At 34.9% G+C, this 27,282-nt stretch overlaps 1 long non-coding RNA gene across 1 annotated transcript; it reads right to left on the bottom strand.

Annotated features, from left to right (window-relative positions):
- On the bottom strand, window positions 1-22,625 carry LOC148951328 (uncharacterized). Its single transcript, XR_016141868.1, has 2 exons — window positions 22,449-22,625; window positions 1-2,071 (listed from the first exon to the last, which is right to left on the bottom strand). It is a non-coding gene; the product is annotated as an uncharacterized LOC148951328 (long non-coding RNA).
- Between the last annotated feature and the right edge of the window lie 4,657 nt (window positions 22,626-27,282).

Below are 27,282 nucleotides of genomic sequence, written 5' to 3'. Positions count from 1 at the left end.
CTAAGTTTGTACTCAAATTACCCTGCAATAGCATTATTGTCTATATATTCTAATTAGGGTTCAATGAATTCAATACCAAAACCTGATAATCCACTCAATAACTGCATTGAACAGGCCATACAATTCTATATTTTCTTATGCCTTGAGTTTTTCCCCCATGGCAGATCACCAACAAGATTTTTTTTTTTTACACATTTAACAGACCGGGAATACAGATCTGCCTGGCAGAGAAAAACCAAAACAGAGACAGTGATAGAACAGAGCCATTCCATATACATTTACAAAGTAAAAGTAATCTATATGCTCCACAGCCTTTTCAGGAAAATGCTCAACCATTGCTTTGCATGTATACATCAGATTGATAACAAACGGCAGTCAAAGGTAGGTAAGAGATATGTCACCATAGATTATTTTTCCGTTAAGGTTATACAGTATCACTTAGCATACCAATTGGGGCTGAAATGTTTGTAATTGAACAAGAAATAACTAATTCGTCAATGTGTTGTTAAAAATTAACCTATCCTTAGCATATTCATCACTCAATACGCTAAATTTAGCCCTAATCCTTGGAACCATAGCAAGCAGATACTTGAATCCCAGTCTCACAGACATGCTCTTCTATACAACAGCAACCAAAAGGTCAGCGCGACAGTTAAGGGCAGAGCTAGGTATATGTGTAGAACCAACAAAGTTGAATACTCTACTGACATCATAGAACCAGTGTATCAATATCATCATGAGCCTTGAGCAAAGTTTAGCTATTAACAAATGAACAAACTTGCCGTTAGTACCACTCTCAAACCCAAATTAGGAATTTGATAAACTTTGCTTATGTTACCAAAAACAAGCATTTCCCTAAATTTACAGAATGCCAGCGCAACAACAAGAACAGTAGCTCCTAGAGCCATTCCTTTTCTGAAAACTGGTGTAACAATACATATACATAAAATATTGGGCACAAGACAGTAGTTAAAATCATCTAATACATTAAACCTTTGATTCCCAACATAGGGCACAGGCCCCATTGGCGGGTATGACAATATTTTGGTGGGTCATGGGCAGGACATGCACCCTTTAGCTCACTATACTACAGAACCTGAATTTTGAAAGTAAGGCTACAAGTTTTTATGTAAATAATGTCCATCCAAATACATTCAAAGAGCAAAAAACATACATGGTAGTATTACAGTGATGGTTCTGTTGTTGTTGTTTAGTTGACATTCAAGCAAATCAACCACTCACATACCAGCAATCCTTTTTTTAAATCTTGAGCTTTAGTGAAGTCAAGTTATTTTGAAAATTACCCAAATAAAATTTTGGCAAAGGTTACGACAACACTTAAAATATCTTGGAGTTGTACAGAGTGCTCTTGTATATCACTAACATTCGCCTGTATATCACATCACTATCCTGCTTTGGGCATATAAAATATCTAAAAAACGAACTCAAATTTCAATACAGCTAAAATACATAAAAATAAAAATATATACAATACAATAAAATAGGTCACATGAAAATACAATATAGACACAAAAATCATAGAATATTATGGCGATTACAATTTGTTATATACTTAGTCAACAAGGACATAGGCTGTCTAAGGGCCCACATAGGGGACTTTGCCTGACCTAGGATTGCTCTCATTGTAAGTGCACCAAATTTTTAGGTTTCTAAACACATTTCTTTCTACATCATAGTTACTTCACTTCATGAGAATATGTCTAACATCATCATCCTCATTGCAAATATCACAATAGAGGGAGCTAACTCACCCCCATTTATCCAAAACTGAATGGGTTTTGATATGACCTGTCCTCAGTCTGGAAGTAGTAACAGCAACAGATCTAATATCATGTACCAGTCCATCAAGTGGTACATTAAAATCATAAAGCTCTAAAATTGGATTTACACAATTTCTAATATAAAAATTCGTCCCCCTATCACAGAATACATTATATAAATAGATGTAAAATATTCACTTTCTGTGTGTGTGTGTTTTTTTTTTTCGGCAATTCCAACATGTGCTGGGAACCAGACCAGAAGTATATCATTTCCCACACACTCTAGTGACCTAAAAATTTAATGGATACTATAAAATATATCACGACTAGGCTCATGCTATTCATCAGGTACTTAAGGGCTCGTGCAGAGTCAGGGAAAATAATCCAACTTTGAGCATCCAGCGAAAATCCAGTGATACTCTAATGCTTTCAAATATGCACTCCAGTTACTTTCACTGGGGATAATTTCCTCTTCTACAAGATTTAAGACTACTCTCTCTTAAAAATATACTTCCAGACTATAATTAGGCTACCTTCAAGCACTTTGTAATTCAGGTTAATTAAATAAGCTCTGTGTTTAGCAAGAGAATAAATAAACTTCTGCTCGGTGTACAGCCTGATTTCATTCAAGAGATCTTGTCAGTGGCCCACACTCATTCTAGAAAGTAGGTTCCATGCTGGAACCTTATTGGCAGAGTGTAAGACATGAGTAATTTCGGCAGCCTTTTTGGCAGAGTGTAAGACATGAGTAATTTCTGCACAGTAAATACTCAGGGATATCTTTTTTTTGCATAACTTTTTATGTTCTAGATCCATCCCATGAAGTTTTCATCCACCTAACTCAACACCTTTCCAGGAGAAGTTAGTCTTGGTTAGTTGGTAGAACAGTATTGAGAAAAACTTTATCTTTTTTATTGCTCAATAATGCTTATTTTGGCCAGCATTGGAGGCATGCCACACAAAATGTAAAAAAGGAAAAAATTATTCATAAATGTCAAGTAAATAGTCATGGGTTCCAATAAGAGCCAGTCTTATAGTTTTCTCGTAAAACATGTAAGACATGAGTGATTTCTAAACAGTAAATGTTCAGGAATATCTTTTTCTTACTTTTGGGAATATTTTTTTTTTACATAACTTTTTTACATTCTGGATCCATTCCATGAAGTTTTCGTCCACCTAATTTACCAACTTTCCAAGATAGGTTAATGTTCATTGATTGGTAGCAAAGCATTGAGTAATACTTTATCATTTTTATTGCTCAGGGATGTTTAGTTTGGCAAGTATTGGAGGAATACCACACAAAATATAAAATCAGGAAAAAATACTTCACAAATATGAACTAAACAGTCACAGTTTTCAATAAGAGCCAGACTTCTAATTTTATCATGAAACTATGTTCTGTCTCGAAGCTTCTGGGCATGTTATTTGCAAAGGGGTTAAGTCACTAAGTGTGGAATATTTTCCAAAAGACTAGAAGGATGCTTGCATTACAACTGTTCAAGAAAAGGGCAATAATACGAAGTCAGCAATTATTAACCAATTAGTCTTATATCAAGTAAGACTACTGGAAAGTATAGTAAATTCGGCTTTTGCAAAACATGCAAGTGTTAACAACCTTCTATTACTTAACCAACATGACTTTTGTCCTAATTGATCAATTGATACCAACCTTGTTGATGCATATGAGTATGTTACAAAACTAGTTGACATGATATTACTAGGCCTAGCCTAGCCTAAAAACGGAAGCCAATAGGTGCATCAGAAAAATCAAATTTTTATGCTGATTTCAAATATATAAGTTTTATCAAGTTTAGTCTTACCCATCAAAAGTTACGCGCCTGAGAAAATGTGCCTTATTTTTAAAAAAAAGTGGGAGACAACCCCTCCTAAAAGTCATAGAACTTTCATGAAAATGACACCATCAGATTCAGCGTGTCAGAGAACCCTTCTATAGAAATAACAAGTTCCTATCTGCAAAAATGTGGAATTTGGTATTTTTTTGCCAGGAGGAAGATCATGGATGCTTTTTTTTGTGTTTTTTTTTTTAAGGGTGATTATATCTACCCAGTGGTCCTAGAAAATCGCGGGAGGGCTCATTCAAACGGAAATTAAAAGTTCTAGTGCCCATTTTAAGTGACCAAAAAAATAGAGGACAACTAGGCCCCCTCCCATGCTCATTTTTTTCCTGATCAAAGTCACCCGATCAAAATTTTGAGATAGCCATTTTGTTCAGCATGGTCAAAATTACAATAACTGTGTCTTTGAGGATGACTTAATCGCCCAAAGTCCCCCGGGGAAGGTCTGCAAGTTATGAACTTTGCCCAATGTTTACATATAGTATTCGTTATTGGGAAATATGTAGAAGTGTTCAGGGGAATTTTTTCTGGTAGTTGGGGGGGATGGGTCGGGGATTACGTGGGAGGACCTTTTCATGGGGGAAGGGACATTGCTATGAAGGGGGCGCCAGAATTCCCAGCATTATTAAAAAAACAATTTGAAATTAAATAAAAAGAACAATTTTTTCAACTGAAAGAAAGGAGCAACATTAAAGCTTAAAACCAACCGAAATTATTACGTATGTGATTGGGTTCAACCCCTAGTCATTACCTCGCTCTTTACGCTAAAGTTTTTTGGTACTTTCATTAGAGCTATTTATTCTAATTAACGGTCGTTGTGATTAAGGGGTCATTCTTAAAGAATTAGAACAAAATTTGGACTTTAGCGTAAAGAGCAAGGTATTGACTAGGGGCCAAATCCCCTATTGTATGTAACAAAAATTTACGAATATAGAAGTTTGTTACGTAAGTTAATTCGCAACTTACGTCAGATCAAAATTTCGGAAAAGCCATTTAGCCAAAAAAAGAGGTAAAATTAATATGCACATTTCGTTTTAATTATTCATGTACAGTGATACAAAATCGAAGCTGCATTAATTGACGCTCAGACGCTCAGAAATTAAATTTAAAAAAAGCAGTTTTTTTAACTGAAAGTAAGGAGCGACATTAAAATTTAAAACGAACAGAAATTATTCCATATTAGAAAAGGGCTGTCTCCTCCTCAACGCCTCCCTCTTTACGCTAATGTTTGACCCCGTCTCACAGCTTTATTTTTTAAAACAATAAAAAACTTCAGCGTAAAGAGCGAGGCGTCGAGGAGGGGATAGCTCCTTTCATATACGAAATAATTTCTGTTCGTTTTAAGTTTTAATGTCGCTCCTTCCTTTCAGTTAAAAAAAAAACTTGTTTTTTTTATCTAATAGCGTTCAAGAAACATAAGAGTTTTCAATAAAAAGCAAATGATGCAACAAGCTTTAGACTTTTACAATTAGGGAAAGGGAAAAAGGGCAGTGCCCAAACATCTGTTTGTAATAATTTTTACTTGTTTAAGATTTATTTATTCATCTATAATAGTACCTGTTGTCTCTATGATTGTTTATTTTACTTTCTGATTGTTTGGGGTTTTATTTATCCTTTAATAGTAATTGCTGGTCGTTTTGAGTTTGAGTTACATTAGGAATTTATTTCTGTGAGTATGTATGGAAAGTTATTTTAATTAATTTTGAACAACACTGATGCCAATATCTCTTTCAGAGTCAAAAAAAATTTAATTGTATTTTGCAGCCTGCTTTGTCAGTTATTGTTACTTGGGGAACGGAAGCAGTCTTTTTCTTCTCTATCCATAGGACCTTGGTTTTAGACGCAGCTAAGTTGAGACCTAGGTTTTGAAGGTTTTTAGTTAAAGAATCAATGTATTTTTGTAATGTCCTTATGTCTTGGGATGATAAGAGCTTCCTATAGAGCTTTGTGTCATCTGCATAGAGTTTGGTAGTGGTGGTGATATTTCTATTGATCCAGTTGATGAAGAAACTTTGATATCAAACAACTAAAAATTTTCCAAATGAAATGAAGTAACAAGTTTGTTCTTGCAATCTTCAGTTTAGGAGGAGCTGTAAACTAAACTGTTAATAATTTCCGTATTAGTTTTCAGTTTAATTCATAATTCACATTTTTTTTATTTATCATTTCCATAAGGATATTTATTCTGGTGCTTTGTCAAGGGGACAAAATCAAACTATCACCTTAAAGTACAATTGCCAGGAAATCCTGTTGACGTTGGTCAGTGAAGATGATGGCTCTGCTCATTAAGTGCAATCCAAACTGTGAGCCATGGCTTGCTGTACCAATTTCTGTTGACTGCTGACTTGAAGGCTTCAGTTCTGGCAGATATAAGAGAAGTCTGGCTAAAGGAATTCCATAATTTAGCTCTATGGTGAGAATAGACTTTTTTGAAGTCTGATATTAGCAGGCATCCAGTAGAAATTGAAGAGGTGTCCAATTGCTCTAGAGGTACTATCTATCTGTCATTAATACATCCTTTTGCTTGCATTGGTAAGCAAGTGATGGTACTGTGTTGGAGTCAGGTAGAGTTTGGCAGATATTTGGAGTTCCTTAAACATTTAGTTGCTAGTTGTTGCACTGATTCTAGAATATACTGATCAATGTTTATTAGCTGGAGTTGAGATCTGCATTCTGAATTCTAATTTTGGTGAATTAGGCCCTTCAGAAGCTTAGTCATCACAGCTGAAGATCAACTGTGGAATGTTCTTTTTATTATACTAAGAGTTTGATTGGTCCTGGCTGCTACAGAGTGTGCATTTAAATTAAATTTGAGCTTATTATTGATCCAGACTCCCATATTTTCTCATTGTTACTAATTATGATTGGCCGTCTTGAACCATCATTAGATTTCATGGACTATTTATTCTGGGGATTATTTGCTGCAAAATAAATAGCCCAACATTTCTGGATATTAAATTCAAGCCACCAGGTTTTACCCATATTGAAAATGCATCCAGATCAGCTTGGATGTCATTGTTACTTTGTGAATCACAAACAGACAGGGCCGTCACGTATGGGGGAAAGGGGTCCCACCTCCCCTAATGTTTTGGTCACTTGGTAAAAAAAAGGTCAGTCAAATCGTGAAGCAAAGCGCCATGATTTTTATGATGCTGCTAAAATTCTTTGTTTGGTTAAATAAAGACCATGAAAATACTGACATGTCATATACAGAAAGTTTGAACTTGTTGGTAAATGCAGCAGTTTTACCAACTCCTGTTGTGAGTTGATAGATGGTGCCATAGCTTTCCATTTGGTTAAATAAAGAGCATTAAAATAGTGAAATGATATGTACCCAAATCTGAATCCTGGTTGGTAAATGCAGTGGTTTTACTGACTTGTGCAGTGATTTTATGCATTGTATTCAAAATGGACATTATGCAAATTATTGACAAAAAACAGCTGGTAAAATTGATCACCCAATTGATAAATACCTTGCCCCCCCCCCCAATTTTGACTAGTAATGATCCTGCAAAAAGGACCAATTATTTTGGTGTCATCTGCCTATAGGCAAACCTTATTCTTCATGTTTGAGGATTCGTCACTGATTTATTGCTGAGCCTAAACTTTACTTTTGACCTCTGCTGATTCAGAAAAGAAAATAAATCCACTCTTTCTAGATACTTTTATCATCTGCTTCCTGTTAGAAAGAAATTTCATTGTCCAATTGACAATATCATCATGAAGACCTGTTTCACAAAATTCAGAATTTAGTTTCCTATAGTATACTTTGTCTAATGTTTTGGCTAGGGCTAGTAATATCATGTCAACTAGAGATCCATTATCAATAGATTTCGTGACTTACTGATATGCAACAACAAGGTTGGTATCAACTGATCAATTAGAACAGAAGCCATACTGGTTAAGAAGTAATAGTTTGTTAACACTTACATATTTTGCAATAGATGAATTTATTATGCTTTCCAGTAGACTTGCTTGATTTAAGACTAATTTGTTAATAATTGCTTGATTTATATTACTGCTCCCCTTGTGAACAGGTGCAATGTAAACATCCTTCCATTCTTGTGGAATAAATTCTATAATTGGGACATAATATAAGATGAGTGACAAGCCTTATGATGAATGTTTAAAGGAGCTTGAATTATCTACACTGGTTTATCAACAATGAAGAGCTGATATGCTTATGACATATAAGCTTACTTCACAAGAACCCCCCCCCCTCCAATTCATTTGCTGATTTCCCAAAATATTGGCACTGACAGGAGGGGACATTCAAAGAAGCTGTTCAAACTTGACACCAACAACAGTTTTTCTCCTGTCATGTAGTAAACCACTGGAATAGTCTATCAAATAACACAGTCTCAGCACCCCGTCATGAAGTGCTCAAGAAGTCATTGGTATCCAGAAGCTTAGAGACAGAACATAGTTCTATGAAAGAATTAGAAGCCTGACTCTTAAGAAGAAGTATATTTCAATCCTGTTCTAACAACCAAGCAAAATTAACCTATCTTGGAAAGTTGTTGAGTTAGGAAAATGAAAACTTCATGGAATGGATCCAGAATGTAGAATAAAGTATCTTCCTTGACCCCCTTTCCTTTCAAAGGGCATTGACCTTTGTTGAACATGGCCAAGCTTTATGGGAAAAAAGCAAAGCTTCGGGAAGCAGGTCTACAGCACAAATGAGGCTCAAAGGAAGTGTTAGGTAAATTTTTTGAAGTTTTGATTGATTTGCTAACTTAAACATAGATGGATAGAAATGAGACACATTTATTGATGAAGCAAACACTATATATATTTACAATATTTAGACTGTACAATATCTTGAGATTCTTGTAAACAAATAGTGTGTTGGGAGTAATGGGGTAAATATTGTGCTTGTCTTCTTCTATTCAGCAAAACAAATATATTGTTGGTAAAGTTTCTTTCTCTTATATTAGGTCTTCAAACTGGCAAGACTTTCTTTTTGCCACTTAATTTAAAACCTAAGAAGGCCAGCTAATAGTTTTTGTTAGTATAGTGGAAATAGGTGGCTAATATATATATATATATATATATATATATATATATATATATATATATATATATATATATATATATATATATATATATATATATATATACATTTCAGCCTTAATTAGCCAACTAATAAGCTAATATTAGAATTGTATATACACTTTTCAATTAGCTAACTAGTTGGCTATTAATATCCTAGGTATACATAAACTTTATTTTAAAATAGTCGTCTAGTCAGCAATCAATAAAGTTTCTAATACACTTGTGGAATTAGCTAACTAGTTGGCTACTAAGATCTCTGGTATATATAAGCTTTAGTTTAAAATAGCCAACTAGTCAGCTATCAATAAAGTTTCTAATACACAGTAGAATTAACTAACTAGTTTGCTATTGAAGTCTCAGCTATATACACATATTTAGATTAGCCCATGAGTTGGCTATTAGATCTAACCTACATATACACTTAAGCCAGAATTAGCCAACTAGTCAGCTAATTAGAGAAATATATTTATTTTATAGAATTGGCTAACCAGTTGGCTATTAATATCCCATGTATATATAAACTTTAGTTTAAAACAGCAAACTAGTCAGCTATCAATAGTTTCTAAAGTGTCACAATTTAAATTAGCCAACTAGTTGGCTATTAAATCTCACCTATATATACACTTCAACCTGAATTAGCCAACTAGTCAGCTAATAAGAGAATTGTATATACTTTATAGAATTAGCTAACTAGTTGGTTATTAATATCCTTGTTTATATATAAACTTTAGCTTAAAATAGCCAACTAGTTAGCTATCAATAAAGTTTGACAAATCAAAGTGATTTGTCAAAGTCAGCTATCAAAGAAATCAAGGTCAGTTATCAAAGTAATTTGAAGTGCCAATTAATTTATATTTTCTCTTCCCCATCATTTTACTATGAGTGGCTGGGAGGAATCAGAGGTGGGGATATGGAACTTCCTGTTTTCTGTCCATCATCTCTACATAATATTTAGACTATTTGGCTAATATCAAACTGCTGTATGTATAAATGTCCTAGATATAGCCAACCAGTTGGCTATTAAAAAGCAGTTTAAGGACATAGAACTGGCTACTGAACTGAGTCTGTGTATATACAGGAAAAAAAAAATATTCAAAATAGGATTGTCTGTCAACAAGTGCTTACAATTCCTTTTTTAAAGGGGGAGGGGGTAGGGACAAGGTTGTTGACTTAACTTTATTTCAGGAAAAGGGGATAAGAAGCGGGTTGGGGAAATTTGGGTTTAGAAAGGAGATGGCCAGAATTAAGGACAAATATGATTATTTTAGCAGAGTGCGAATTATAATTGATTTGAAGTGCTAATTAATTTAGATTTCCTCTTTCCCATAATTTTAATATGATTAGGCAGGAGGGGTGAGGATGTGGAATATCTTGCTTTCTGCTCACCATCTCTACATATTATTTTGAATACTTGGCTAAAATCAAATCACTAAATGTATAAACATCCTAAAAATAGCCAACCAGTCAGCAGTTGAAAAACTGTTAAAGTACACACAAGAAAATAAAATAGTGAACTGGTTGGCTACTGAATTGAGTCTATTTATATACAGGAAAGAACATTAGCAAAGTATGATTGTCTCCCAACCAGAGCTAACATTTTTTTTTAATGGAGAGGGGAGGTGTAGCCACAAGGGTGTTGACTGGATTTTATTTAAGGAAAAGAGGGTAAGAGAAGGGTTAGGGAAAACGAGGTTAGAAAAGCAGTGGCAAGTATTAAGAAAAAGTGTGATTATTTTAGCAGAGTGCAAATTATAATTGATTTGAAGTGCCAATTAATTTAAACTTTCTCTTTCCCATCATTTTACTATGATTGAGCAGGAGGGGTCAGGGATACAGAATATCTTGCTTTCTTTTCATCATCTTCAGATAATATTTAGACTACTTGACCAATATCAAGACAGATATTCACCCCAGAGCTATATAAAAAATTATAGGTTATGTATAGAAAAAAATGATTTTTTTAGGGGGGAAGCAGTGTGGACAAGTTAGCAGAATTGAGTTTTGGGAAAGAAAGCTGTAAAAGGGCATTAGCAAGATTGCCCGCCATAAAGAGCAAGTACACTTGCAAACAATTTTCTATTTGAAGGGAAGGGGTTATCTGGTGGTATCTCCATTGATAAGCCACTTCTGGTGCTTAAATCAATAAATTCAGCAAGAATGCATCTTCAAATCCATCATGCTGAGGTATGCATACTCCAAAAAATCTATTGAGGAAAATTTAATAAAACACAATAATGCACTTTTTACTCAAACAAAACAAGACTGTACAATATCTTGAGATTCTTGTAAACAAATAGTGTGTTGGGAGTAATGGGGTAAATATTGTGCTTGTCTTCTTCTATTCAGCATAACAAATATATTTTTGGTAAAGTTTCTTTCTCTTATATTAGGTCTTCAAACTAGTAAGACTTTCTTTTTGCCACTTAATTTAAAAGCTAAGAAAGCCAGCTAATAGTTTTTGTTAGTATAGTGGAAATGGAATTGTTGAACAAAACATTGCCAAAAAACAATGTTAGCTAACAAATCACAGAAATGTAATAATTTAATGGGACTTTCAAAAACACAAAGAATAAATAGTGAGATAACCAACTAGTTAGCTAATTCTTCTATATAGGCTATTAGAAACTGTATTTATAGCTAACTATTTGCCTATTTCTGGCTGAAAGATATGTATAGGTGAGATCTTAACAGCCAACTACTTATCTATTCCTCAAGTATATTAGAAATTTTACTAATAGCTGACTAGTTTGCTATTTTAAACTAAAGTTTATATGTACATGGGGTATTAATAGCCAACTAGTTAGCTAGTTCTATAAAGTATATACAGTTTTCTTCTTAGCTGACTAGTTGGCTAATTCAGGATGAAGTGTATATATAGGTAAGATCTAGTAGCCAACTGGTTGGCTAATCTAAACATGTGTATAAAACTGAGATTTTAATATCTAACCAGTTAGCTAATTTTGATGTGTATTATAAACTTTATTGATAGCTGACTAGTTTGCTATTTTAAACTAAAGCTTAGATACACCTGGGATCGTAGTAGCAAACTACTTAGCTAATTCCATAAGTGTATTAACTTTATTGATAACTGATTAGTTGGCTATTTTAAACCAAGGTTTATAATAGTTACCTGGATACTAGTTGGCTGATTCAGGCTGAAATTTAAATAGAGATGAGATCTAATAGCCAGTTGGCTGGCAAATCTTAAGATTCCTATATGTACACTTTTATCAATTCTAGCCACCTAGTCAGCTAAAAGAATATAATATATATAGGCCTAATGATTAGCAAAAGTTTTTATCATTTTTATAAAAAATAATTACATAAAGAAAACTTATGTAGACTACAGGGTGATCAGAAAAGAGCTGGAAGGTGAAGTTTGGTCACCTTTACTTCAAGGGGATGTTGACCAACAATGGGATAACCTAAAAGACGAGCTACTTACACTTCAAAAAAACACACGTCAGTAAAACTCACACCAAAGCCCCAAACACTGCCTTTCATGACCCCTGAGATACACAAGGAAAGAAATAGGAGGGGATGGTACTGGAGAAAGTACAATAAAGAAGGGAAGGAAGAACACTACCAAAAGTTTGCGAAAGCTTGAAACAAACTAAGAAGCCTAACTAAACAACTTTACGCACGGTACGAGTCCAAGCTAGCAGATGATAGTAATAATAACCCAAAGAAGTTCTGGAAGTATGTATCAAGTAAGGACCACAGCAGATGGTCAGTTAAAGCACTCAGTACAGATGATAGCAAGGAAGTGACCAACTTGAAGGACATCACCAAACTCCTCAACAGGCAGTTTGTGTTGGTTTTCACCAATGAACCAGATGGTCCTCTTCCTCATAGCCCACCATACAACATACCTAACCCAATGCCACCTATTCTACTCTCCCCCCCTGTTGTCCAAAAGCAACTTGAAGCGCTAGACACCAATAAGTCCGCCAGTCCTGATAACTTGCACCCAAGACTATTGAAGGAGCTTGCCAAAGAAATTGCACAACCACTATGCAATATATTCTAACTGTCATTTGACTCAAAAAAGGTACCCAAAGACTGGAAGCTGACCCATGTCACCCCAACATTCAAGAAAGGTGGCCGCACCAAAGCCAAGAACTACAGACCCATCAGTCTGACCTCAGCAGTGGCAAAAACCCTTGAGTGGATTGTGAATGCTGATATTTTGGCACATCTCCATAATAATAATATACTTTCCCCTGACCAGCACGGATTTCTGCCTGTGCAGTGGTGTCAGCTCTATACCACTGAGAATGGTCTTAACAGGCCATACCTACCTCGTGTCCACTGCTACCAAGTGGGCTTAAATTGCATCTCTCCAGCAGACCTCTCCTATGGCCTGTCACTGGGCCCTAACACAGTGACGAATTTTTGCCATCATTTGACCTGGAGCACAACAGATGGACCTTAAGGTAAAATTCTACTTTAGTTACTTTTGGCTATCTTGGAAAGGGGTTGGGTTAGGAAAATGAAACTTTCAGGGATGGATGTACATGCTAAGGTTTGTCCCGGGAAGGTACTTTGAAGTACCTCCCTCCACTCATCCCCCCTCTATATAATGGTAAATTACTGCACATTACTAGTTGTTTTTAACTCATATTTCATCCTATAGGCCTATTACTATCATAAATATAAATCACTGCTTACCTTACACAACTTCTGCTTTTAACCTTGTTCATTAAAATATATTCCAAAATCCTATTTAAATCCTAAGCCCTTTAATTTTCAACCCATGCTGACTTTCTTTATGGTATATGAAACCAGCTTTGTTGTGATGTCACACTTGCCTTATCAGAAATCCTTACCCTTAAGGGTAGCAGGCACATGCCAAACAACTCTGTTGATAAGACCATTTAAACTGTATTAATTAAGGAAAGGATTTGACAACAGAGACCAGTAAAAATAACCTAATCTTTTTTAGAGGACAAATTATGTCATGGGAAGATGTTTTTCAAATTCCCCTTCCACCCAAACTTAAAATTTTCTAAAATTATACTTTAGAAGCTATTAAAATATTTCTAAAGTACCCAAATAGAGAGTTCTAAAAACATCAGACTTGACTTCAGAGGACACATTATATCAGGGTAAAAGGTTTTTGAAATCACCCGTCGCCAAACTCAAAATTTTCTAAAATTCTACTTTAGAAGCTTTTAAAATATTTCTAAAGTACTGAAATATACAGTTCTAAAAACATCAGAATCTACTTCAGAGGACGCTTTATTTCACGGGACTATGATTTTTATCTCCCCCGGGGCCACACACGCCAAATTTTGACAAATTCTCATGTATTAGCTGTTAAAATATTTTAAATATTTATAATGCGCTAATACCTAGAGCGATAAAGACAGCAGAATCTACTTTAGACGAAAATTTTTGTCATGGGAAGATGTTTTTTAAAGCCCCCTTCCCCAAAACAAAAATTTTACAAAAATTATTTTTTATAAGATTTTTAATATTTTCTAAATAAATATTATATTGTGTGATAAAAAAAAAACACTCGACTCCAGAGGACACGTTATATCACGGGAAGAGGTTTTTGAAATCCCCCTTCCCCCCAAACTCAAAATTTTATAAAATTCTACTTTAGAAGCTTTTAAAATATTTCTAAAGTATTAATAGATACAGTGCTAAAAACATCATAATCGACTTCAGAGGACACGTTATATCATGGGAAGAGGTTTTTTAAATCCCCCTTCACCCCAAACTCAAATTTTTCTAAAATTATAGTTTAGTAGATTTTTAAATATTTCTAAAGAAATAATAGATACAGTGCTAGAAACATCAAAATCGACTTCAGAGGACACGTTATATCACGGGACGAGGATTTTAAAATCCCCCGTCCCCCAAACTCAAAGTTTTCCAAAATTTTACTTTCGAAGCTTTTTTAAATATTTCTAAAGCTATAAAAGAAACAGTGATAAAAACATCAGAATCCACTTCAGAGGATATGTTATATCACGGGAAGAGGCTTTTAAAATCCCCTTCCCCCCAAACTCAAAATTTTCTAAAATTCTAATTTATTAGCTTCTTAAATATTTCTCAAGCTCTCAAACATAGCCTTATAAATACATCAGACTCGACATCAGAGGACCCGTTTAATAACGAGACGTGGTTTTTGCACTCCCCCCGCCCCCCCCCCTCAAAATTTTGCAAAATTATAGTTGGGTAGCTTTTTATATTTTTTTTATTTTTCTACATTACTAGGACGGCGCGCTCGAACGACATCAGAATCAACTTTAGAGGTCCATTTATGTCATGGGAATATGTTTTTGAAATCCGCCTTCCCCCCAAACTCAAAATTTTCTAAAATTCTAATTTAGTAGCTTTTTAAATATTTCTAAAGCACTAATACATAGAGTGCTAAAAACATCATAATCGACTTCAGAGGACACGTTATATCACGTGAAGAGGTTTTTTAAATCACCCTTCCCCCCAAACTCAAAATTTTCTAAAATTCTACTTTAGAAGCTTTTAAAATATTTCTAAAGTATTAAAAGATACAGTGCTAAAAACATCACAATCGACTTCAGAGGACACGTTATATCACGGGAAGAGTTTTTTAAAATCCCCGTTCTCCCCAAACTCAAAATTTTATAAAATTATACTTTAGGAGCTTTTTAAATATTTCTAAAGCACTAATAGATAGAGTGCTAAAAACATCAGAATCGACTAGGATATTTACATCTGTTAAGAAGCGACTATTTCAAATGCAGGAAAAACACATACTAAGTTGACCTATCTTTCCAATATATTTATAACCCAAGTCACTGTTATCTTTGTTCTACTATTCCCGCCGTTTAACAATAAAACAATTAATTAATGCTTCAACAGATATTAGGAGTTACAGCTTCAGTCTGTAAATGACAATTATTGAGATATGTCTTGCAATTTTTGTGAAATAAATTTCTGTGGTGGTATCGTTCAATTTCGTACTGTTGAGGCAGTCTTAGGGTTGTATTATAACCATGGCATGTTATTGAGAAGCAGGAATTGCGATATTTGTTGGCAGATTTACGTAAAATATAGAAATTCGTTCCGTTGCCAGAAGTCTAGGCTTATACCTATCCGAGGTGGCCGTGAATATTCTCAGGTTAAGTGTAATTTTTCAAAATCGATCTATGACAAAACATGGATGGCTCGTTCACACCTTTCTGAGCTAGAAAATTTCCGTTTTTTGAGGATTTGGCTTCAAATACCGCCTCCAAGGGAGGATTTCATTATCAACAATGTTACTTGTTGTAAACAAACCTTTGTGGATTGGAGCCAGTTCTGAAGAGAGGTTTGTATGTACATATGTCATTCAAACTTCGCTCCTTTGGGAGGAGGAGTCATTGTTGAGATAGATGAAGCCCAATTTGGGAAGCGTAAATATAATAGTGGTCAGATTGTCAAGGGTAAAAGGGTATTTGGTGGAATAGAGCAAGGAACTGGTAATTCATTCATTGTTTCTGTGCTGGATAGAAGTAGTGCCACGTTGTTGGGAATTATCCAAAACCGAATCCTGCCAGGGACAACAATTATCAGCGACTGTTGGAGGGCCTACGATTGCCTGGCTAGCCAGGGCTATCAGCATTTACGCGTCAACCGCAGCATAAATTTTGTTGACCCTGCAACAGGTGCTCACACACAAAACATCGAAAGACACTGGCGTGACGTTCGAGACAATATACCCAGATATGGCAGAAGAGAAGAACATATGGAAGGATATCTGGCAGAGCACTATTTCAAAAAAAATATTCAATCTCCTCAAGAATGCACCATTTCATGAAACATACATTGGAGCTTTATAACCCCAACTAATTTGTTTTTTATGGGTATTATTTACTAATTAATGTTTAAAACATTGTAACAGAAAATTTGGTAATTTACTGTATCTAACCCCATTTGTTCTTAAAGCAATTAAAATTTTTTTGTCCAAATAGTTTAGTGTAGCACTCTTCATTATTGAAGCTACAAGACGTTATTAGAGTGTAAAGAGGGAGGGGGAAAGAGGGGGCAGAAGTAAATATTTGACTATAGATTATTAGGTACTTGTGCATTATAAATAACCCACCACTATACACGAAAAAAGTTAAGTTTGGTTACTGCTAATGAAATAAAATAAAATAGGATGAAAATATAATAGTTTAGAAATAAATTTGGGCTATATATTTGCACATTAGAGGGTGGGGGGGGGGGTAAATCATAGCATATATTAAATACTTAACCAAACCTCGGTACCTTTGTACCTCCCTAAACCCAAAAAAAAACAGTTTAAATATTGTAAACGCAATAAGAAATCACGCTTTGCGATCCATTTGTCTAACAAATACCCGTTTGTCTGGTTTCCTTGTACAGTCTATAGCGGTGGGTTATTTATAATTCACAAGTACCGAATAATCTATATTTGTTTTGATTATTTTTTTTTGGAGACCCCTTAACATTTTGAGTTGGGTAACCACATAAAACATATTCAAATAGCTTAATACCAGCATGATGAAAGTTTTTGCTTTTCTTTTTTACATCCGCAATTCAAAATATGTAGAAAATGTTGGAACTTATATAAAAATTTTCTTTCGAGGGTGCAAAGGTTAGCTGAAAGGAGATTTGATAGAGGGGGGGGGGGGGGGCGGCGCGCGGGGGTCAGCAACCTGCTCGCGGTGCCCCTGCTTATACTAATCTAAGCTGACCATTTTGTTGCAACGTGTTGCACCGGAATAATACTCTAAAATCTGGTTGATAAATTGCATGTCTAGCATATTTGTCTGAGTTTTGTAAAAGGGGGAAACAACCCCTAAAAGTAAAAGATTTTAATAAAACTCATACCATCAAATTTGTGGTTCTTGGCGAATACCCGCCGGAAATTCCCCCGGAAAATACCTCCCCGCAGAAAATATCCCCCCCCCCACGGGAAATACCCTCACGGAAAATCCCCCCTCCCCCCAAAAAATACCCCCGTGGAAAATAAGGCTTTTCAAATTATCAACCAGATTTTAGAGTATGAAGGGGGAATGGGATGAATGTTAAGGGGGATTTCTAAAACTTTGAATAACCTTTAAAATTTTGATCTATTTTGCAAGGTTCCGTTGCTATAGCAACGGAACCTTGCAAAATAGATCTTCTGTTTAAATGAAGTACAACAAAATTGTTTTCAGCTTCAAAACTTTGCTCAATCCCAACTTATAAGGTTTTAAATGTATGCAAATACATTTCCTAAATTTTGGAAATAAAACATTGATATGGCTTAAAATTCTGCTCAAATAACTGAAATTGCATTTTCAGAACTAAAGCCAGAGAAAAAGAAACTGATAACTGAAAATTAAGGTAAAATGTTGTTTTGTCAAAATTTCAATGGGTATTTCAAAAACATCGTCCCATGACATAAAAAACATCGTCCGATAACATACCTTGTCCTATACCCTTGATTATTCTGATTGTAGCTCTCAGGTATTCGATATTTAAAAATATTAAAAAATAGTATTTAGTAAAATTTTGGAAAATTTTGAGTTTGGGGGGAAGGGGGATTTATCAATCAAATTCCAATTAAAAACATTATAAACTAAAGATTAGTATTAGGGTTGTAGCGATAGCTGACTTATAGATTTAGAAATCTTTAAAAAAGCTCCTAAAGTAGATTTTTGGAAAATTTTGAGTTTGGGGGGAAGGGGGATTTTAAAAACCTCTTCCCGTGATATAACGTGTCCTCTGAAGTCGATTCTGATGTTTTTAGCGCTCTTTGTCTTAGGACTTTAGAAATATATAAAAAGCTCCTACAGTAGAATTTTAGAAAATTTTGAGTTTGGGGGGAAGAGGGATTTCACAAACATCTTCCCATAACATAATTTATCCTCTACATTTGATTCTGATGTTTGTAGCACTCTATGTCTTAGCGCTTTAGAAATATTTAAAAAAACTTCAAAAGCAATATTTTGGAAAATTTTGAGTTTGGGGGAAGGGGGATTTCAAAAACATCTTCCCATAAACTACTTTGTACTCTTAAGTTGATTCCGATATTTGTAGCGCTCTCTGTCTTAGTGGTTTTGAAATATTTAAAAATCTTCTAAAGTATATTTTTGGAAAATTTGGAATTGGGGGGGACGGGGGATTTAAAAAACATCTGTCCATAATAGAAATTGTCCTCTAAAGAGGATTCTGAGGTGTGTAGCGCTCTATGTCTTAGCGCTTTAGAAATATTTAAAAAGCTCCTAAAGTAGAATTTTAGAAAATTTTGAGTTTGGGGGGAAGGAGGATTTTAAAAACCTCTTCCCGTGATACAACGTGTCCTCTGAAGTCGATTCTGATGTTTGTAGTTCTCTATCTTTTAGTGTTTTAGAAATATTTTAAAAGATACTAAAGTAGAATTTTGGAAAATTTTGAGTTTGGGGGGAAGGAGGATTTTAAAAACCTCTTCCCGAGATATAAAGTGTCCTCTTAAGTCGATTCTGATGTTTATAGCACTCTATGTTTTAGCGCTTTATAAATATTTAAAAAGTTCCTAAAGTAGAATTTTAGAAAATTTTGAGTTTTGGGGGAAGGGGGATTTTAAAAGCTTTTCCCGTGATATAACGTGTCCTCTGAAGTCGATTCTGATGTTTTTAGCACTGTATCTTTTAGCGCTTGATTCTGATGCTTTTAGCACTGTATCTTTTAGCGCTAGAAATATGTAAAAATCTTGAAAGTAGAATTTTAGAAAATTTTGAGTTTAGGGGGAAGGGGGATTTTAAAAGCTTTTCCCGTGATATAACGTGTCCTCTGAAGTCGATTCTGATGTTTTTAGCACTCTATGTCTTAGTGCTTTAGAAATATTTAAAAAGCTCCTAAAGTAGAATTTTAGAAAATTTTGAGTTTGGGGAGAAGGGGGATTTTAAAAACCTCTTCCCGTGATATAACGTGCCCTCTGAAGTCGATTCTGATGTTTTTAGCACTGTATCTTTTATTTCTTTAGAAATATTTAAAAATATTATCAAGTATAATTTTTGAAAATTTTGAGTTTGGGGTGAAGGGTGATTTTAAAAACCTCTTCCCGTGATATAACGTGTCCTCTGAAGTCGATTCTGTTGTTTTTAGCACTGTATCTTTTAGAAATTTATAAATATTTAAAATATCTAATATAGTAAAATGTTGATTTTGGGTGACGGGTGATTTTATAAAACTCATCCCGTGATATAACGTGTCCTCTGAAGTCGATTGTGATGTTTTTAGCACTCTATGTATTATTGCTTTAGATATATTTAAAAATCTACTAAAGTATAATTTTAGAATATTTTGTGTTTGGGGAGAAGGGGGATTTTAAAAACCTCTTCCCGTGATATAACGTGTCCTCTGAAGTCGATTATGATGTGTTTAGAACTGTATCTATTAATACTTTAGAACTATTTTAAAAGCTTCTAAATTATAATTTTAGTAAATTTTTAGTTTGGGGTGAAGGGTGATTTAAAAAACCTCTTCCCGTGAGATAACGTGTCCTCTGAAGTCGATTCTGATGTTTTTAGCACTCTATCTATTAGTTCTTTAGAAATATTTAAAAAGCTACTAAAATAGAATTTTGGAAAATTTTGAGTTTGTGGGGAAGGGGGATTTAAAAAAAATCTTCCCGTGAAATAAAGTGTCATCTAAAGTAGATTCTGATTTCTTTAGCGCTGTCTGTCGTAGAGCTTTAGAAATATTTAAAATATTTTAAAAGCTTCTAAACTAGAATTTTGAAAAATTTTGAGTTTGGGGGGAGGGGGGATTTCAAAAAAATCTTCCCGTGATATAACGTGTCCTCTGAAGTTGATTCTAATGTTTTTAGTACTCTATCTTTTAGTGCTTTAGAAATATTTAAAAACCTCCTAAAGTAGAATTTTACAAAATTTTGAGTTTGGGGGGACGGGGATTTTAAAAGCCTCTTCCCGTGATATAACGTATCCTCTGAAGTTGATTCTTATGTTTTTAGCACTGTTTCTTGTAGAGCTTTAGAAATATTTAAAAAAGCTTCGAAAGTAAAATTTTGTAAAATTTTGAGTTTGGGGGACGGGGGATTTTAAAACCATCTTCCTGTGATATACCTTGTCCTCTGAAGCCGATTCTGATTTTTTTAGCACTCTATGTCATAGTGCTTTAGAAATATTTAAAAATCTACTAAATTATATTTTGTGTATAATTTTTTTGGTATGAGAAGGGTTATTTAAAAACCTCGTCCTATCATATTACGTGCCCTCTGAAGTCGATTATGATGTTTTTAGCGCTCTATCAATTAATACTATATAAATATTTAATAATATTCTCTAGTGGAATTTTATAACATTTTGAGTTTGGGGGGAAGGGTGATTTAAAAAACCTCTTCCCGTGATATAACGTGTCCTCTGAAGTTGATTATGATGTTTTTAGCTCTCTATCTCTTAGTGCTTTAGAAATATTTAAAAAGCTTCTAAAATATAATTTTGTAAAATTTTTGAGTTTGGGGGGAAGGGGGATTTCAAAAACATCTTCCCATGACATAACTTGTCCTCTCAAGTTCATTTTGATGTCTGTAGCGCTCTATGTCATAGCGCTTTAGAAATATTTAAAATATTTTACAAGCTACTAAATTACACCTTACAAAATATGAACGGTTGGGGCACGGGGTGATTTTAAAAACATCGTCCCGTGATATAATGTTTCCACTGACGAAACGTCTGTGGTGTTTTTATCGCTCAGTGGAATTTCTTTATAAATATTTAAAAAGATCATACATTAGAATTTGAGAAAAATTTGAGTTGTGGTGCAGGGTGGTTTAAAAAACCTTTTCACATGATATAATGTGTACTCTGAAGTCAATTCTGATGTTTTTAGCACTCTATCTTTTAGTACTTTAGAAATATTTCAAAAGCTTCTAAAGTAGAATTTTAGAAAATTTTAAGTTTGGGTGGAAGGGGAATTTCAAAAACATCTTCCCATGACATAATTTGTCCTCTAAAAAAGATTAGGTTATTTTTACTGGTCTCTGTTGTCAAATCCTTTCCTTAATTAATAAAGTTTAATGGTCTTATCAACAGTTGTTTGGCATGTGACTGCTACCCTTAAGTGTCATGATTTCTGATAAGGCAAGTGTGACTTCACAACAAAGCTGGTTTCATATACCATAAAGAAAGTCAGCATGGGTTGAAAATTAAATGGCTTAGGATTTAAATAGGATTTTGGAATATATTTTAATGAACAAGGTTAAAAGCAGAAGTTGTGCAAGGTAAGCAGTGATTTATATTTATGATAGTAATATAGGATGAAATATGAGATAAAAACAACTAGTAATATGCAGTAATTTACCATTATATAGAGGGGGGGATAAGTGGAGGTGGGTACTTCAAAGTACCTTCCCGGGACAAACCTTAGCATGTACATCCATCCCTGAAAGTTTCATTTTCCTAACCCAACCCCTTTCCAAGATAACCAAAAGTAACTAAAGTAGAATTTTACCGGACCTTAATTTGCTCCAAAGTACAAATTAAGGTAATTAAGGTAATCTCTATATATAAACAAAACTATTTTATATTAGCTGTAGCCTATGGTGGATATCCGTATGTTTACTTTAGGCTGGCCTATTCATATGTCAAAAGTATGAATAATGAAAAATTTACCTCAAATTTTATTGAAGCTCATTAAAATTTAATGCTCATTTGGAGGGGGTAAATACCTCAATGACCTAAATACAGGCTATAGGCCTAGCCTAATTTAGCCTAGGCTAGTATCAGGTCCCATTCCTGAGTTGCTAGAATAAGCTCATCTGCAATCTAACCTTTGTTTTTCTGCTTGACCTTGAGAGATCCATTTGGTTGTTCTTGTCATAAACATAGTAGACTGAGCCAACACCAACAACAGCAGCTAATACCATGCCTAGTTTCCATTTATGATCTTCCACTGTTGAAAAAAGCCTTTGTATAAAGCCAATACTGTTATTTTCACCCATTTTCTATATTTTCATCAGAACCACGTTAAACTTTTTTGAAATATAAATTTTTGAAACGAAATCTATTCAAATTCTGAAAGGAAAGTTGGCAAAATGAACATATATCTGTTTAATTATTTGGTCGCATCTAACTAATGCAATTTTGACAAAATATTTCAGAGTCATTGTATGATTTAAGGTATAAACTTAGCTTACAGCCACTTTCAGCCAATGAGTATTGTAGCAGAATAATGGAGGCTATGCATGTTTATGTTGTTCAAAGCAACCTCGTAAGGATTCTATATCTATGTTATCGGAGGCAGAAAGTAGGCCCTTGGCAGTAGCGAATCCAGGGGGGATGGTCCCCCCTTGGCCTGGTAAAAAAATTCTATCATTACATTTTCTGTGACTTGATTGCGATATCAACGCTTGTATCAACGCATCATTGAAAAGGATTTGACGACACTTGGCCTGCCTGTACGGACTTATGTCAATTTTAAATTCTTGGTCAACATGCCTGAGACTCTAGGCAGGTATGACTTCCAAAAACTCACAAAAAAAATTATTTGTCCAATAAGAGAGTCATGCATACTCCTGCCATTTACCTTTGCCCCAGCCATTTAAACAGTTGCTTCTCAATTACTTGGACTGGCATCAATTGAAAAGTGTAACCCCAATGCTAACACAAACATCAAAAATATCAGTACTTTATGTGAAAATTATATTGGAAGCTATATTGATAGAATTAAAAAACTGGATGATCGTACGCGATATCAATTGCTTCAGAACCCATGGATTCCGTTGTCTAACTACAGCTTCCCCTATTGAGTTTAAAAGAAGCAGGACAGGGACGAAAAGATATTTTTCAATCGTACTTGTTTGGAAGAATTTCATTAGCTGGGACTTTCAAATAAGCTGGGGGACTTATTCTGTAAATAGTATGCTTTGATAAGCGTTCGAGGGGTTGGAGGCTCCAATCAATTGCAAAAGTTGGTAAAGAAGCCCCTAATGACTATTGCTAAGCTAACTGGAAAATACGGTGACTTGGTGTCTCATGAAAATAATCAGTATCACCGCGATTCAGTTGACGCAGGCAAACGTTTCCTTTTGAAATATGATAAACCTGAAACCAACATTTCAAGCTTTGTAAACGAATAACGTAGCCAACAAGTGCAAAAAGACAAAGTTATATTGAAGCCAATTGTAGAATCAATTGTTTTCTTGGGTCGACAAAAAATTGCTCTTTGTGACCATAGAGATGATGGAGAATTATTGGCAGAAAAAGACCCATTGATAAACAAAGGAAAACTTCAAGAACTTTTAAGGTACCTGCAAATAGTGGCAACATCACTTAAAACGCCATTTGGAAAGCTTTAGTGCAAATAACACTTGTATAAGCAAAACAACACAGAATGAATTAATTGAATCTTGTGCCAAAGAGATTCTTAAAGAAGTTCTTGCACGAGTTCATTATGCCAAGTTTTACAGTGTGGTTGTTGATGAAACAACGGATGTGTCATACAAGTCATAACTGAGTATTGCCCTTTGCTACAATTACAAATGCACAAGACGTGAAGGTTTTGTTGTTTTTTTAGACCAACACGAAACATAATATTCGGACAGCATTGGAAACTTCGAACCGACCATTATAGAGGAATCGCTTGAAAATGTTGTGTTTGATTTTATTCGACCTCGACCTCTTGGGCTAAACTTGGAAAATTGTGTGGGCAGAGGCATTGATGGATGTGCTTTGATGGTTTTAGAACATTGTGGTGCTGTAAAAGAAGTTCAAAAAGTAGCAAAGAATACCCTGCGTTGACCATGTTTCAACCATGAACTAAATCCCTCCATGTCAAAAACTTCTTCTGTTCAGAGTATTCGGAACTCCATTGGAGTAATAAAAGAAATAGTTGCTTTTTTGGTGCTTCTGCAAAGCGTAATTATGTTTTAACCAGAATAATAAAGGCACAGCTAACTGACATGTCTGAAACGCATTGGACTGAAAGGCACGATTCCTTAATGCAGTTTGTGGTAGAGCTTCCTAAGACAGTGGAAACTTTTGAGATCATTAGCGGCTAGGCAGAATGCACAACTGGAGCAAAAGCAAAACCCATATTTAATGCTGTCACATCCTTCGAGCTGATAGTAACTATTAACTCTTTTAGTAACATATCTGGACTGATTTTACCGCTCATTCAGTTATTTTGGAAGAAGAGCTTAGACCTCGCGTCTGCAGCAAGCCATGTTAAGGACTTTCTTACCCAGCTGCAAGTCAAGTGTCGGGATAGCGAAAGCCAGTTTAAAAACACATTTGACGAGGTTTCTAAAGTGACAACTAAGCTAGGTTTAGAAATAACAGTCCCAAGGATAGTGAAAAAAACAAACAAATTGGATTAATGTACCATTCAGTTCACACAAGTAATATTATAAACGGTTCGTTTTATTCCCCTGTTGGACATAAGCATGTCCAACAGGTAGAACGACGGGTTTCAGACGAAACTCGGTAGAACTAGGTAGAATGACCGAGTTTCAGACGAAACTCGGTGGTTTCGTCTGAGAGAAAGCAATGCAGGCACAGATAGAACACATAAAACACTTGGGGAAACTTTAAAGAGCCAGAAATGCGATGCTGATATTTTACCGATTCTTTCAGTGCTCTTGCAGATTCTCATAGCCCTAACTGTCAGTGTGGCATCTGTTGAACGAAGTTTTTCTACCTCAAGAAGATAGAAAACGTGGCTAAGAAATAGAATGACGGAGGAAAGAATCACCGGACGTGCCCTTCTTCATGTTCACTTTGATATTGTCATAGGTGTAGGAAGTGTTATTGATAGATATGTTAATAGTGGAAATAGGTGAGAATTTGTTATATAATATTGATAGTGTTTCTATAAATTTAGTTTTATGGATAGCTTTATAGAACCGACAGCTAAATGACAGATAGAGGCAGAGGCATGCAACTTACAATGTTAGTAAGGTACGTTAGGCTTAATTTAGAATGGGAATTTTTTGCAACGATTCACCTACCCCCCTTCCTAAAATCTTGGATTCGCTACTGGCCCTTGGTCCCTCGGATATCAACTTTCAACCTTACATATAAACTTTTGTAGCAGAGCAGTAGCCATTTTGTACCTCATTTGACCCATACGACGCAAACATTTTTAATTTTTTTGATTGGGAAGCCAAAGTCTGATAGTTGCCTACTGAGCACCTTCCATCCCTCCGATTGCTCAATTTTTTGTAGGAGGTTTGATTAATGAAAATATTGTACCTTGTTAAATTAATAAGCATGCCATGATTCCTACTTTATGATTTGAAACACAAAGTCTAACCCTGGCTTCTACAACACCTCCCCACTGCCTTCTTTTTAGCAGAAATTAAACATATCGTCGCCTGGAAGCAGAATTGGCGTATGTGAAGAACACAAAATTTCACACCAGATGGTACTGATAACTCAATTTCGCTTAGAAGTGCCTAATACGTTATTTCCACTTCAAGGCGACGATATTGCACTTTGCTTGGAATGGAATCATAAAAGCACTTTCAACCTAAAATGATTTGAAGCAGAAAGGCGTCCTTTAGGGCCTTCACCATGATAAATTCTTCATCCAAAAGGTAATTGAGCTTGTTTCCCACCAATTAGCTTGAAACTTGTGGGGCAAGTACCTTAGCAAAGTGGGACACGAGAAAGCAAATTTTCAGAGGGAAAATGCACATTTGTACGGATATGTTCAAATTCACTTGAAACTCATAGGGCAGTGGGTGTCAATTGCAGAGAGGAGCAATCGCCCCGCCCTAGATTTTAAAAAAATAACTTTTTGATATTTCAAAAATACATATTTGATATTTTGATATCCCCCTAGATTAAAAAAATTACTACTTCTGTATCTTCATAAAAAATAATAGAGAATTCTCAGCCCCTTTTTCATTTTTGTGAATTGGTGCTTTTGTATGGGCAAGTAACTTCAAGCGAAAGGCACATAAATAAGATATTTTTGAGGCATCCATGGTTATTGAGTCCCGCCTACCTGCTGCACTAAAGTTTCCGCACATACTTGAAGTCTTATAAGCCGGTACTACAACAAAAAAAGCAGATTAAGAACTCCGAAGCCTTGTAGGTTTCAAAGTTTCAATGTTTTGGGATTTCCCCCCTGTCATTTTTGCAAATTGGGCGATTTTTTATTTGTTTACGATATATTTCAGGGAGATTTGTTCTCATAAGTCTTACGCAGCGAATCTAAATACTAATACAATACGTTGATGTGGTTTTGCAATTATTAGTAAAATAATGATGTGTGAAAGATACAGAAGCAAAGTGTTTTCACTATCAAGTACATCAGAAGCAATAGCATTAGCACTATTTCTGGCCAAAGTAATGCAACCTGTAACCTGGGCTTGTAAATAGGCCGATTCTAGAAATGACAACGGGAGGTTTGGTTTTATGTTTTGGGGTTAGCTTATACCGTATGAGTGTGTGTGTATCGTGCATTTTAAAAGTAATAACACGGACTTGGCGTCAAGTAGTTGTTTTTAAAAAGAAATAACGTATTTTGAAACCGCCATCTCTTTCTTATTAAGGAAACGTTTTCTTGAGACCCACCGTACTTTTGTTCCTCCAGTACCTTCAGAGCATTACAGTGCGTCAGTGAATAGCCTCCACTCTTCCCTCAAGTGTGCTAGTGCA

Source organism: Artemia sp. Qi Xiang Cuo, chromosome 6, assembly GCF_049724085.1.
Source record: "Artemia sp. Qi Xiang Cuo chromosome 6, ASM4972408v1, whole genome shotgun sequence".
Taxonomy (NCBI): Eukaryota; Metazoa; Arthropoda; class Branchiopoda; order Anostraca; family Artemiidae; genus Artemia; species Artemia sp. Qi Xiang Cuo.
Note: the sequence above shows the minus strand (reverse complement) of the source record. Positions and strands in the feature narration are given on the sequence as shown.